We start from the raw sequence: 13,794 nt of genomic DNA, 5'->3' as shown, positions 1-13,794 counted from the left end.
AACAGGGGCAGGTGGGGCTAAACTAGTGCATCATTTGGCTCCGCCCCCTCCACAGGGACCATGGATTTACTCTATTTATCTCCCCACGTCATTGGGAAGTGGGTGGAAAGTGTGAGGGGTGCCCACTTTTCTGGGAGGGGGGGGGGGGGGTTATTCTCTCCCGCAGGAACTGGGAAAGTAAGCAAGTATGGGTCAAAGGTGGTCATTCCAAGTTGATCGCTAGCTGCATTTGTTCGCAGCGCAGCGATTAGCCTAAAAAACAGCAGTTCTGCGCATGTGTATGCGGCGCAATGCGCGCGCGCGACGTACGGGCACAACGAATGGTGCAGTTTTGCACAGGGTCTAGCGATGCATTTCAGTCGCACTGGTTGCCGCAGAGTGATTGACATGAAGTGGGCGTTTCTGAGTGGCAACTGACCGTTTTCAGGGAGTGTTCGGAAAAATGCAGGCGTGGCTGGGCGAACACTGGGCGGGTGTGTGACATCAAATCCGGAACTGAATAGTCTGAAGTGATCGCAAGCGCTGAGTAGGTTTTGAGCTACTCTGAAACTGCCCAACAAGTTTTTGCAGGCGCTCGGCAATAAAAACGTTTGCACTTCTGCTAAGCTAAAATACACTCCCAGTGGGCGGCGGCATAGCGTTTGCATGGCTGCTAAAAACTGCTAGCGAGCGATCAACTCGGAATGACCACCAAAGTCCATAAGCGAAACTAATGTAACAGTATACAAAGTCAAAAGGAAATGCGGGTAGTCATTAAGAAAAATATGGTTCTAATAATACAGAGTTACGAAAACATCGATATATAGCTTTTTTTGCAGAAAGTGGTAGAACCGCCATGAAACTCTCCCAAGTTGTGAAAAACTTGTTTTTGAAGAGACCCCTCTAACCAATTCATTTGGAAAATGAAAAATAGTTTTTCTTTAAATATTTCGATCGTTGGATAATATTTTGCATCCATAACTGTAAAATTGTTTTACAGGGAGCTGATGAAATAGCCAAAAAGCAATTTCCTGACATCTCTTGGAACTCTAATATCTGGGGGTAAAAGGACAAAAATTGCCCACTCCGCATTGAGCATGGCATAATTAACTAGATGGTCAGTAGTGAAATGCCAACACGTAGGCAAAATCGTTTAACAAAAGGGCATGCCCATAAACAATGATAAAAGTCTGCAGAAATTTGATTACACTTAGGGCAGATGGAGCTCTCCAGAATGCCCATAACAAATCCCCTAGAAGGAGAAATATGTGAACAGTGAAAAACGTCACAATACATTTCTGTGAAATGGCCACCGGAAAAGTATTAATACAATACAGTATCATCTTAAGGAGGTCATTCGTGGACAAGGACGGGAAATATTCCAAGCACGAGCCAGACTTATCCTTAAAGAGGAGTGTTCCACAGAGGTTCTGAGAAATCTATAATATGAAGTGACTGCTCCCCTAGATAAGGGGGTTTACCATGGATTTGCTTTATTCATCTTTAATCAAAATATCATGCAATGACTTCCGGGGGCGGGGCCAGCTAACATGGCCGCTTTTTAATGCAGCTCCTCTGGCCCACACAGTACATCCCTCACAATCCTCCTTTTCTGTGGACCCATTGCCGAAAATCCTACACCCAATTGCTGCTGAGGTTCTCCTGCTTCTAGAGATACCTGCGGTGTGGAGGAGGACCGTGTATCACCCCGGAGTCAGGCCATCAGACGAGACGGCCATCATGACCGCCAGCATGGCGCTGGCGCGAATTCCCCCTTGCCTGTAATCCCTGAGGCGAGCTGCCGGCACTGGACGAGTGCTGCCACCGTTGACCTGTGAGTCGCCGCTCCCAGACCCTATACCCGTCCCTTTACTGTGAAGCAGGGACCTGCTTCTGCTACAGAGTGCAGGGCTGCAGCGGGAGAGGACGCGCCGTGACGAGCGTGACGGCCGGGGCGCTTGCCGGGACGGAGCCGCATCTTCAGAGGCGCTGTACGGGCATCGATCGGCGGCAGCCTACACGCCTGTGCTGGTAACCGGGGACGGTGACTCGGCTGCGGGACAACGCTGCGCGATTTTCAGCGGGGGCTGACGGATCTCTGACCCTGCGGATTGGCATCTGGGGAGCAGCTAAAGCACGGAATCATCCCTCCATGGCTAAGGGACCTGGTGCGGTACAACTGCACACTGCACCTCATTTATCCGAACGGATCTACTCCTACCGAGGTCATCCATTCTAAGGGTCCCTGACTCCCTTTTCAGCCCGTGGCATACTCGGAACCACAGTGATACTCCGCCAAGGCTCACGTACACCTGATTGGGATGGCGCGCTCTCTCCCCCCCAGGTACTAACACTGTATGTCTACCCCCTATCTCTTTTACTAACAATCTTTGACAATTATTCTCTCCCCATACTTTAACCCATTCCCTCCTGGTGTGTTTCCCTCCCCCCCATCGCCTTCTCTCCCTACCCTTTTCATTATCCCCTTCTCTACTCCACTGCTATTTTCTCTTTTTACGTGGGCTTGATTGACTGTGCCTCTACTGTGCATTAGGGTGCACATGCCTGCACTTAACTCACTGCCCAGACGGCTGATCTGAACTTGGCTGCATAAATCATACTTGTATCATCTCTGTTGTGTTGGAGGGGAACTGCAGAGTCGCCACCATTGGGCTGCTCACTACCTGCTCATATACGGACTCTCATTTTCTCTCCATTTCTCTGCCCAAGCACGCTTATTACACGATCAGGTCATCCAGACTGAGGGACAGCTACTGAGCCTTCTTTTTCCGGCAGACTTTTTCTGCATATATATTCGAGAAGATTGCTTGGACATTTGCTTCACATTACTACATGCTAATTGTATTTTTTTTTTTTTGGATGGGGGTACTCCAATCAGGGAGACGAGTATACCTTTTTACAAGTTGGGGATACTTCTAATACCTTATTTGATTGTGTTACGATATATAATAGCTCACCCATACCGCCCCGCCGGGAATAGGGTGGAGTGCTTCTATACCTACTCAGAATATTAGATAACTGTCCTCGCACTCTTAATGTTTTCTTGCGCTTAGGATAATTCTCATCTTAGTATTTGCTGTTTGACCTCTAGGATGTGATCTCATTGACTCCCTGGAGAGCGGTCTCTTTTCTATTTGTTATATCAATTTCGGGTTGGAACCGTTTTATCCCTTGATACTTTGGAGTTTAGGTTATTGGTCTTTTAGCCTGGTGTATGGACAAGTTCCTTGACAGACCCTTGTCCTCACTCCCGACCAGAACTACTCGTACTATGGTTAATCCCAAAAAAACACCAGCGAAACCTGGCCCCTCCCCGCCTTCACCACATGGTGGCTCCTCCCCCGCACATTCCGCCGGGGAGAGAGGAGGACATCATGCTCCATCTCCGGGCGTGGCATCGGCACTACTTGCTGTGTTAATGCCGAAAATCGAGGAGAAATTTGAACTACTCATGCCTATGATTGATGAGAAACTTCAGAATTTCCTCCCCAGATTTGAGGTTAAATTTGACCAACTAATGCCTAAAATTGACAAGCGGTTAGACAAATTGCAAACATCTTTAGATTCAGCTTTGACCTCCTTGTCTGACCATTCTAATAGGCTGGGTGTACTGGAACAAAGGGTTAGTGACGTTGAGGATGATTTACATACCATACAGTCGTCCAACGCTTCTACTATGGCCTCCTATCAAGCGCTGGTCGACAAGGTGGACAACTTAGAAAATCGTCACAGGTGGAATAATCTCCGCTTTGTGGGTATCCCCGAACAGGTTAGGGGGTCGGCCCTGGTAGATTTTATAGGTGTACAGCTGGTCGAGGCGCTCAACCTCCATAGTGACATGGGTGTCCCACGTATTGAGCGGGCTCATAGGTTGGGCCCGGAACGTGATGGTCCTGATAGGAGGCTCCGCCCAGTAATTGCGAAATTTCTGGACTACCGTGACAAGGAGAGGATTTTGACTGCTTTTAAACGGAACCGTGACCTGGTTGTTGAGGATCACCGTATTCTCATTTTCCAGGACTTCTCCGTCGCGGTGGCCCAGAAACGCAAGGAGTTCTCGCCGCTTTGTAAATTCCTGGTTGATCACAACAAACGCTTTGCATACAGCTAAATTAAAAATCACCGAAAATGGGCAGACATTTATTTTTGACAATCCGACTGAGGCCCGGGCCCACTTACAGCCGACTCGTCAATCTGGGGGCTTACCTGCCCGATCACATGAATAAGCCTTTATGGATTTCTGGAAAATGAGACGATACGCTCTCCTGAATTTGTGTTAATTGATACATTTGGTCATACCACTTGTATGTTATTTTTGCAACTGTTATGTTTATTTTCTATGTTTGGTTCTGTTCGCATTTATGCTTGCCACCCCCTGAAATGAGCTTCGGGGGCTGGCACTATATTTGTTTGGAAAGGAAAAAATTAGAAAATTTTCTTTTGAAGCTGACTTTCTTATGGTTATACCCATTGTATACGGGTTTACTTTATGTATTGGGTCCGGATCCATGAATGTTCTGCACCCTTGGGGATTGCCCAGCTTGCTGGGACAGGGTTGACCTCGTGCTTGCTAGATATACCCGTACTTGCACGCATCCACTGACAGGTATAGGATGACGACTTCGTGTCCTAGATCACACTGCTCTCTCCAACGACTGCCCTGTTCCATCAAAATCACCTCATGGAATGTGGGGGGTCTAAACACCCCAATAAAATGCAAAAAAGTGACTGCAGCCCTTAAAAAGCTTAAGCCTGATATTATCTATGTTCAAGAGACGCATTGGAAGAGGTGGGAAGACTCTGCGCTGCGTGATGGGTGGATAGGTGATTGTTTTTCTGCGCCTTACCGCACCAAGTCGCGCGGAGTAGCGATAGTTTTTGCCCGACACCTTCCCTACACTATTTTGAATACGGACCTAGACCCGGAGGGTCGTTATATTCTTCTGGATGTTCAGGTATACGATGCTAAGTTCACTCTGCTCAACCTGTATGCTCCTAATATTGAACAGCCGGCTTTTTACCAACGTATCTCGCAACTTCTTCATAGTAGAAGCAATCACAAACTCATAATAGGCGGCGATTTCAATTCAGTCTCGGACCCCTCGGTTGACAAATACCCGACCCCGATAAACCGAACGGCCCCCCAATGGTGTCAGATTTCTCGATTACTAGTGGATCATTCTTTAGTTGATCCATGGAGGTTGTTTAATCCCACTGATAGGTCATACACGTTTAATTCGGCGGTCCACGGGTCCTTCTCCCGCATTGATTACATACTGTTGTCCACGCCTTTGCTCTCGGACACTACGGATGCCCAGGTGGGGGACATTGCTGTCTCTGACCATGCACCGGTGTCTGTTACGCTCAGTGCCCGCTCTATGGGCTCGCACCCGCTCTTCTGGCGATTCCCCTCATACCTTTTTCACTCAGAACAGTTCAAAAGGTTTCTCAAGTTGAAATGGGCGGAGTTCTCAGACGATAATCTGGAACACTGGGACAACCCTGTATTGTTTTGGGAAACGTCCAAAGTGGTGATGAGGGGGCACATTATGTCATATATAGCGAATAGAAATCGGGTGAATAAGGCACAACATGATGACCTGTTACACACGATGCAGACACGCTTGGCAGAGTATATCTCCAACCCTAACTCACTCACTCACAACGCCTACGTTGAAGCCCGCCGCCTGTATGATAGTTTTCTAGTTGCACAAGCTCAGCAGAAACTGGACTACACTACACAAAAATATTTTCGCTGGGGAAACAAAACGGGGACTTTGCTGGCAAACATAACCAAAAGCTTTAAGCGACGTGGCCACATACCCATAGTTCGTGACAATCGCACTGATGTCCTACATACTAACACTGCGGACATCGTGCGGACGTTCCAGGACTATTTTCGCCAACTTTACACACCGACCCCACATGATCTGGCTTTGTCGGCTAAACTGCTAGACGAGGCAAATCTCCCTTGTATAACACCCCTGCAGCGGGAAGACCTAGAGAGGGCAATCACAGAAGAGGAGATTGCTAAGGCCATCTCCTCTATGCATTTAAACAAAGCGCCGGGACCGGATGGCTATTCCGTGGAATACTATAAACTCCTGCATCACGATGCTATCCCAGCATTACACGCTTTATACAGACACATTCAATCGGAATCTCCTCTATTCCCCACTTTCAATCAGGCTTTTACAACCCTCATACCAAAGCCCAACAAAGATCACTCCCTACCATCCTCTTACCGACCCATTACACTCTTAAACGTTGACTTCAAACTCTTGGCTAAGATAATGGCAGACAGGCTCCAGTCCTTCTTAGCGTCTATGCTTACGGACCATCAACTGGGCTTCACCAAGGACAGACACTCGGTGAAGGGGATTCGCACTGCCATAGCTGCGGTTATGGCGGCGAGTCTACAGACTGATACTCCGAATATGCTTTTGAGCCTAGATGCGACTAAAGCATTTGATATGGTCTCTTGGCCCTATCTATATGAAATAATAGAGAGGAGGGGTTTTGGACGGACATTCCAATCCTTAATAAAGTTTTTCTATACCCGACCATACACTTCATTGCTGATTAATGGGACTAAGGGGGATAACATTGAGCTTACCCGAGGGACGAGACAGGGTTGCCCCCTTTCGCCCTTGCTTTTCAACTTGGCATTGGATCCCATGTTGCGGGTGCTACAAAATTGGTCCCAATTCAGAGGCATTAGCATTGGCGTGGAAGAGGTAAAGATATCGGCATTTGCCGATGACGTCCTCTTATTTTTGTCGGAACCAAGGAGGGCCTTGGGGCCGCTGATGGAACGTGTCAGAGAATTTGGGCAGGTGTCAGGGTTCGAGGCCAACTTTGAAAAGTCCACGGCCCTATATTTAAAACCAGGCTACGCACGCCCGGCTTGGTTTCGGGAGACCCCATTTAGTTGGACATCTAAAGCAATTACTTACCTAGGGGTACAGATCCCAAAAAATTTGAACAATTTGTACAGTCTCAATTTGAAGCAAATCGTGCGCAGTATGAGGGAGGACACGGAAAGTTGGAGACATCTTAAAATTTCGTATTTGGGCAGAGTGAACTTGGTGAAAATGATTCTATTTCCTAGACTTCTATACCCACTGCAATCCCTCCCCATTTTATTGTCTAGAAATGCTGTGACAGAAATTAATAAAATAATGCGTACTTTCATTTGGAACGGTGGGCGGGCACGAATTAGTTTGGTGAAACTGCAGCAGCGTAGACACAACGGAGGTGTGAATCTCCCTAATGTATTGGAATATAGTTATGCCTCCCACTTACGTTATTTGAGAGATTGGCTACACGGTGGAAATATGTACTCCAATACGACCCTGGAGACTGCCTTCTTAGGTGGTGGTGGTATTATCTCTTTCCTACATCTACATGAAGAAGAGATACCCCCTTCGGTCCGCGCGAATCCACTGCTGATGTCCACTCGGAGAGTTTGGCACACCTTACGGTGTAAATGCTCCTTAAACCCCCATGTGTCCCTTTTCCTTCCCCTAGTCCGCAATACCCGTTTTCAGGACGGAAACGCGAGCTATCCTTTCAGTCTCTGGGAGAGGCATGGTATTACCTCCATACGTCAAATTACAAATGGCGAGTTACGAAAACCACTCACGCTTGCACAGGCGGTGGCACTTTTTCCAATATTGAATAGATTTCCCTTAGCGTACCTACAGGCTCAGCATTACGTGGCTGTTGCTTCTAGGTTGCTATCCCCGCAGGACTATGACAATCCGTTAGATAAATTATTATTAGATGGAAACCCCTCTTCCAAGGCAATCTCTACCCATTATTCATTCTTGCACACCCCCCTACAATATGATGACATGACGACAGGAATGGCACAGTGGAGAGTTTATTTTCCGTCTCTTACTATGACAAAATTGTTGAAGTCCTTTGAGCTATCCACTAAATTAATACCTGCTGCGTCCTATGTCGAACTCTTTTTAAATATCTGGCATAGAACGTACTTGTCGCCACACCGTAGACACCTAATGGGTTTGTTAGAAGACTCTTCATGCCCTAGATGCGGTACACAACGGGCTGAGCTGTTTCACTGCCTATGGGGGTGCCCCATAATCCGGAGATTTTGGGTCCAGATATGGAGATATGTTACTCAACACTTAGTCAACTATTTACCGCTTACCCCTGAATGGGCAATATTTGGTATAATGCCGGAGGGTACTAGGGTGGCACAGGGTGTTAAAAAGTTGGCAATGATAATTTCTGCAGCAGCCAAAAAATGTATCTTACAGATGTGGATACAACCCTCGGCCCCGCCAATGTCACTTTTTTTTAGGGAAGATCTTTTATATTTTCAGAATCGAATGGCTGGAGGCATCCTTACAAAAGGAAAGGTTTACCATGAAATTTTTCGAGACTTGGGAAAGCTATATAGAAACTCTGTCCCGCCCATTAAAGGAACAGGTGTGGAGATGCTTTAACAACACTTTATGGTACGAAACTAGAGTTTATGGACAGGACCCCCCAATTTCATTTGATGCTGATTAGGGTGTTTTTTTTTGTTTTTTTTACCAAGTTTACAGTATTTAGGGGGGAGTATAATGCTCTACTATGAGAGAGAGTGGACGTAGATGTTGGTGTAGGCATGGATCCGGACTCAAACTGTTTGTCTTCAATACCTGAAAGAACCTTTATTGTGACTCTAATATATATCTTGGCTCTCATATTGGTTTACACTGCTGCCTTATTCTTAATACGTGATAGACGGATATTTCTGTTATAACTTTTATTGATCGTATACTTTGATGTACTTTATTGTGAAATTTTTATTATGCTTCAACTGAAATAAAAAAGTATTTTTGAAAAAAAAAAAATATATCATGCAATAACGGTTTATAATAAATGTGATAAATCAGTTTCTATCCCAGCAATTAATAAAAGTGTTTATTTGGCATCCGGTCAGGATCCCTGCTGCCAGGACCCAGCAGTCTAAATACCGACGCTGGAATCACGGGAGGTAATTCAGACCTGATCACAGCAGCAACTTTGTTAGCAAATGGGCAAAACCATGTGCACTGCAGGGGGGGGCAGATATAACATGTGCACAGAAACAAAATAACCCACCCAGATCTAACTCTCTCTGCACGTTATATCTGCCCCCCTCCCCCCCTGCAGTGCACATGGGGAGTAATTCCAAGTTGATCGCAGCAGAATTTTTTTTAGCAGTTGGGCAAAACCATGTGCACTGCAGGGGGGGCAGATATAACATTTGCAGAGAGAGTTAGATTTGGGTGGGTTATTTTGTTTCTGTGCAGCGTAAATACTGGCTGCTTTATTTTTACATTGCAATTTAGATTGCAGATAGAACTCACCACACCCAAAGCTATCTCTCTCTGCACATGTTATATCTGCCTCCCCTGCAGTGCACATGGTTTTGCCCAACTGCTAAAAAATTTCCTGCTGCGATCAACTTGGAATTACCCCCATGGTTTTGCCCATTTGCTAACAAAGTTGCTGCTGCGATCAGGTCTGAATTAGGCCCCATGTCCACTGCAGGGAGGGGGGCAGATATAACACGTGCAGAGAGATTAGATTTGGGTTCGGGGTGTTCAAACTGAAATCTAAATTGCAGTGTAAAAATAAAGCAGGCAGTATTTACTCTGCACAGAAACAAAATTCCCCACCCAAATCTAACTCTTTCTGCACATTGGGCCTAATTCCAAGTTGATCGCAGCAGAAAACTTGTTAGCAATTGGGCAAAACCATGTGCACTGCAGGGAGGGCAGATATAACATGTACAGAGAGAGTTAGATTTGGGTGTGGCGTGTTCAAACTGAAATCTAAATTGCAGTGTAAAAATAAAGCAGCCAGTATTTACCCTGCACAGAAACAAAATAACCCATCCACATTTAACTCTCTCTGCAAATGTTATATCTGCCACACCTGCAGTGCACATGGTTTTGCCCAACTGCTAAAAAGTTTTCTGCTGTGATCAACTTGGAATTACCCCCATTGGTATAGCTGCCACCCCTGCAGTGCACATAGGGGGTCATTCCGAGTTGATCGTAGCTGTGCTAAATTTAGCACAACTACGATCAGGCACTCAGACATGCAAGGGGATGCTCAGCACAGGGCTAGTCCGCCCCGCATGTCAGTACCAGCCCCCCTTCCCCCCCCCGCAGAAGTGCAAAAGCATCACACAGCGGCGATCCTTCTGCATTTCAGGAGTACCTTCCGGCCAGCGCATCTCATGCGGCTGGCCGGGAGAACCTCTTTGCTGCCCGGGTCGCAGCGGCTGCATGTGACATCACACAGCCACCGCGTCCCACCCCCCCAGCGGTCCGGCCACGCCTGCATTGGTCGGACCGCACCCCCTAAACGGCGGTTTTAATGGCGCCGGCGCATGCACAGTTCTGACCCGATTGCACCGCTGCGAACAACTGTAGCGTGCGATCGGGTCGGAATGACCCCCATGGTTCTACCCAACTGCTAACAAATTTGCTGCTACGATCATGTCTGAATTACCCCAACAGATCACTAGGGTCACAACTGGAATTCCAACTGCAGGGATCCCCAACGAATGTGTGCCGAGCCGCAGAAAAGGTAAACTGTGTGTGGGGTGGGTTTAGATTTAGGCTGCGGGGGCAGGGTTAGAGTTAGGATGCGGGAGGATGCGGGTGGGGCGGTTAGGTTTAGGCTGCGGGGAGGTTTAGGGTTAGGGGGCATTGGGGAAAGGTAAGTATTCTTATTTTGCCCCTGTCGGGATTCTCAACATCGGGATGCCGTATTTTGATCGCCGGCATTACAAACCCAAACCATTTATTTGGCTTCCTTGCAGTCTATGGCCCTTTTGTAATAGCCTGTGAGTTACAGGATGTGGTGTGATCCGCGGATTTAGCAAAAATTATTGAAATTGCAATAACGTAAAGGCAAAACCAACCTATTGCATAGGGCCTACACTTCTTCATATCTTGGCCTGTTTACTGAAGTTTGACCTGTAGCTACAACTTGTTTAGAGGCTTTGTTAACTTGGCCCCTCATACCATAAATATTTGTTCTGATACAAAACTCATTGAGTATATGTACTTGATTATTTTGAACCAGTTTGGTTAGCTAAAGGCTTTGGGGCTTATTCAATTAGATAATTGAAAAGGAAGGCATTCATTTTGTTAGCTGTCAGGATACTGATGCCGGAATCCCGACACCTGGTGAAATACCGACGGTCGGAATCTTGACCGCCGGCCGAAATCCCCACTCGGGTGGTGGTCCATGCAACCCCCAAGGGTGAATATAACAAAAGCATGGCGAGCGCAGTGAGCCCGTGAGGGGACACGTTGCACTTGTCGACGGTATTACGGCTGTCAGGATCTCAGCGTCAGTCTACTGACCGACGGAATCCCGACAGCCTGGATATCATACTGAATTCATTGAAAACCACTGGCCAGTAAACCCAGGAGCTGCAGCTGCATGTTAGGCACTGCAGCTACCTGAATTATGCCCTTATACTGTATCTAAGGATAACGTTCTGCACTCTGAAAACTCCATGATATAATTGTATCACACGCACAAACACATACATGTTTTTTTTTCTTTTATCATTTCCAAATATTATGAAATGTAAAATTCTTAAGGGGGAACACATGTAGAGATGTGTGCTTAAATTCTAAGCAATCTATCAACAAAAGACATGGCTGCGTCCACTTCTAAATTAGGCTCACTGTCTCAACAGCCAGGACCTATATCCTAACAGGCAGAAATGTGGTATGGTGCGCCGCGCATCTACCACTGGTGTGCTGCAATGGTTGTGTTTGTGTGGGAATGCAAGCCACTTGCTACGTCACCAGGCTTCTGATAAGATTGGTCATCTCCCCATAGAGCACCTGCAAAATACAGATGACTGCATGACTTAATTTAGGGGCTTAGGGCCTTATTCTAAATCTCTCTGCACATGTTACATCTGCCCCACCTGTAGTGCAACACGGTTCTGCCAAATGCTTACTTTTTTGGTTTGCTAACAAACCTGAATAGGGGCCATAGGGGCTAATTCAGACCTGATCGCTAGGCTGCGTTTTCGTACAGCCTGCGATCAGCTCTAAACTGCACATGCGTATGCACCGCAATGCGCAGGCGCGTCGCATGGGTACAAAGCGTATCACAGCTCAGCATTGGCTTTGTGTGAAGAATGCATTCACATGGGCGACCGCAAGAAAATTCACAGGGAGAAGGCGTTTGTGGGTGGCAACTGACCGTTTTCAGGGAGTGTCTGTAAAAACACAGGCGTGTCCATGCGTTTGCAAGGAGGGTTCCTGACGTCATTTCTGGTCCCGGACAGGCTGATGTGATCGCAGCAGCTGAGTAAGTCCTGGGCAGCACAGAGACTGCACAAGGGGGGTAATTCTGAGTTGATCTCAGCAGCAAGTTTGTTAGCAATTGGGCAAAACCATGGCCCTCATTCCGAGTTGATCGCTCGGTAATTTTCTTCGCATCGCAGTGAAATTCCGCTTAGTACGCATGCGCAATATTCGCACTGCGACTGCGCCAAGTAATTTTACAATGAAGATAGTATTTTTACTCACGGCTTTTTCTTCGCTCTGGCGAACGTAGTGTGATTGACAGGAAATGGGTGTTACTGGGCGGAAACACAGCGTTTTCGGGGCGTGTGGATAAAAACGCTACCGTTTCCGGAAAAAACGCAGGAGTGGCCGGAGAAACGGGGGAGTGTCTGGGCGAACGCTGGGTGTGTTTATGACGTCAAACCAGGAACGACAAGCACTGAACTGAACGCAGATGCCGAGTAAGTCTGAAGCTACTCTGAAACTGCTAAGTAGTTTGTAATCGCAATATTGCGAATACATCGGTCGCAATTTTAAGAAGCTAAGATACACTCCCAGTAGGCGTAGGCTTAGCGTGAGCAACTCTGCTAAATTCGCCTTGCGAGCGATCAACTCGGAATGAGGGCCCATGTGCACTGCAGGGGTGGCAGATGTAACATGTGCAGAGTGAGTTAGATTTGGGTGGGTTATTTTGTTTCTGTGCAGGGTAAATACTGTCTGCTTTACTTTTACACTGCAATTTAGATTTCAGTTTGAATACACCCCACCCAAATTTAACTCTCTCTGCACATGTTATATCTGCCCCCCTGCAGTGCACATGGGGGGTGATTCCGAGTTGTTCGCTCGCTAGCTGCTTTTAGCAGCATTGCACACGCTAGGCCGCCGCCCTCTGGGAGTGTATCTTAGTTTAGCAGAATTGCGAATAGAAATTTCTTAGCAGTTTCTGAATAGCTCCAGACCTACTCACAAATAGCGATCAGTTCAGTCAGTTTCGTTCCTGGTTTGACGTCACACACACGCCCAGCGTTCGCCCAGCCACTCCCCCGTTTCTCCAGACACTCCCGCGTTTTCCCCTGAAACGCCTGCGTTTTTCCGCACACTCCCAGAAAACGGCCAGTTTCCGCCCAGAAACACCCACTTCCTGTCAATCACACTCCGATCACTTCAACGATTAAAAATCTTTGTTCGGACGTGAGTAAATCTACTAAGTTTTGTGCTAAAATACTAACCGCATGCGCACTGCGAACCATGCGCATGCGCATTTTTGCCTTAATCGCTCCGTTGCCAAAATCGGCAACAAGCGAACAACTCGGAATGACCCCCATGGTTTTGCCCAACTGCTAACAAAATTCCTGCTGCGATCAACTCAGAATTACCCCCAAGGTCTGTTTGTACAGCTCTGCTACACATGCGTTTGCACACTTGCACAGCTAAAATACACTCCCCCTGTAGGCGGTGACTATCGGAT

At 47.1% G+C, this 13,794-nt stretch overlaps 1 protein-coding gene and 1 long non-coding RNA gene across 2 annotated transcripts in view; one reads left to right on the top strand and one right to left on the bottom strand.

Annotated features, from left to right (window-relative positions):
- LOC134927972 (N-acetyllactosaminide beta-1,6-N-acetylglucosaminyl-transferase-like) overlaps window positions 1–13,794 on the bottom strand; it is a 158,132-nt gene that overhangs the window by 11,875 nt on the left and 132,463 nt on the right. The window lies entirely within an intron of this gene.
- Window positions 1–13,794, top strand: part of LOC134927974 (uncharacterized) — a 117,261-nt gene that overhangs the window by 92,545 nt on the left and 10,922 nt on the right. The gene's annotated exons all lie outside the window — the stretch shown is intronic.

Source organism: Pseudophryne corroboree, chromosome 5 (genome assembly GCF_028390025.1).
Source record: "Pseudophryne corroboree isolate aPseCor3 chromosome 5, aPseCor3.hap2, whole genome shotgun sequence".
Lineage (NCBI taxonomy): Eukaryota > Metazoa > Chordata > Amphibia > Anura > Myobatrachidae > Pseudophryne > Pseudophryne corroboree.
Note: the sequence above shows the minus strand (reverse complement) of the source record. Positions and strands in the feature narration are given on the sequence as shown.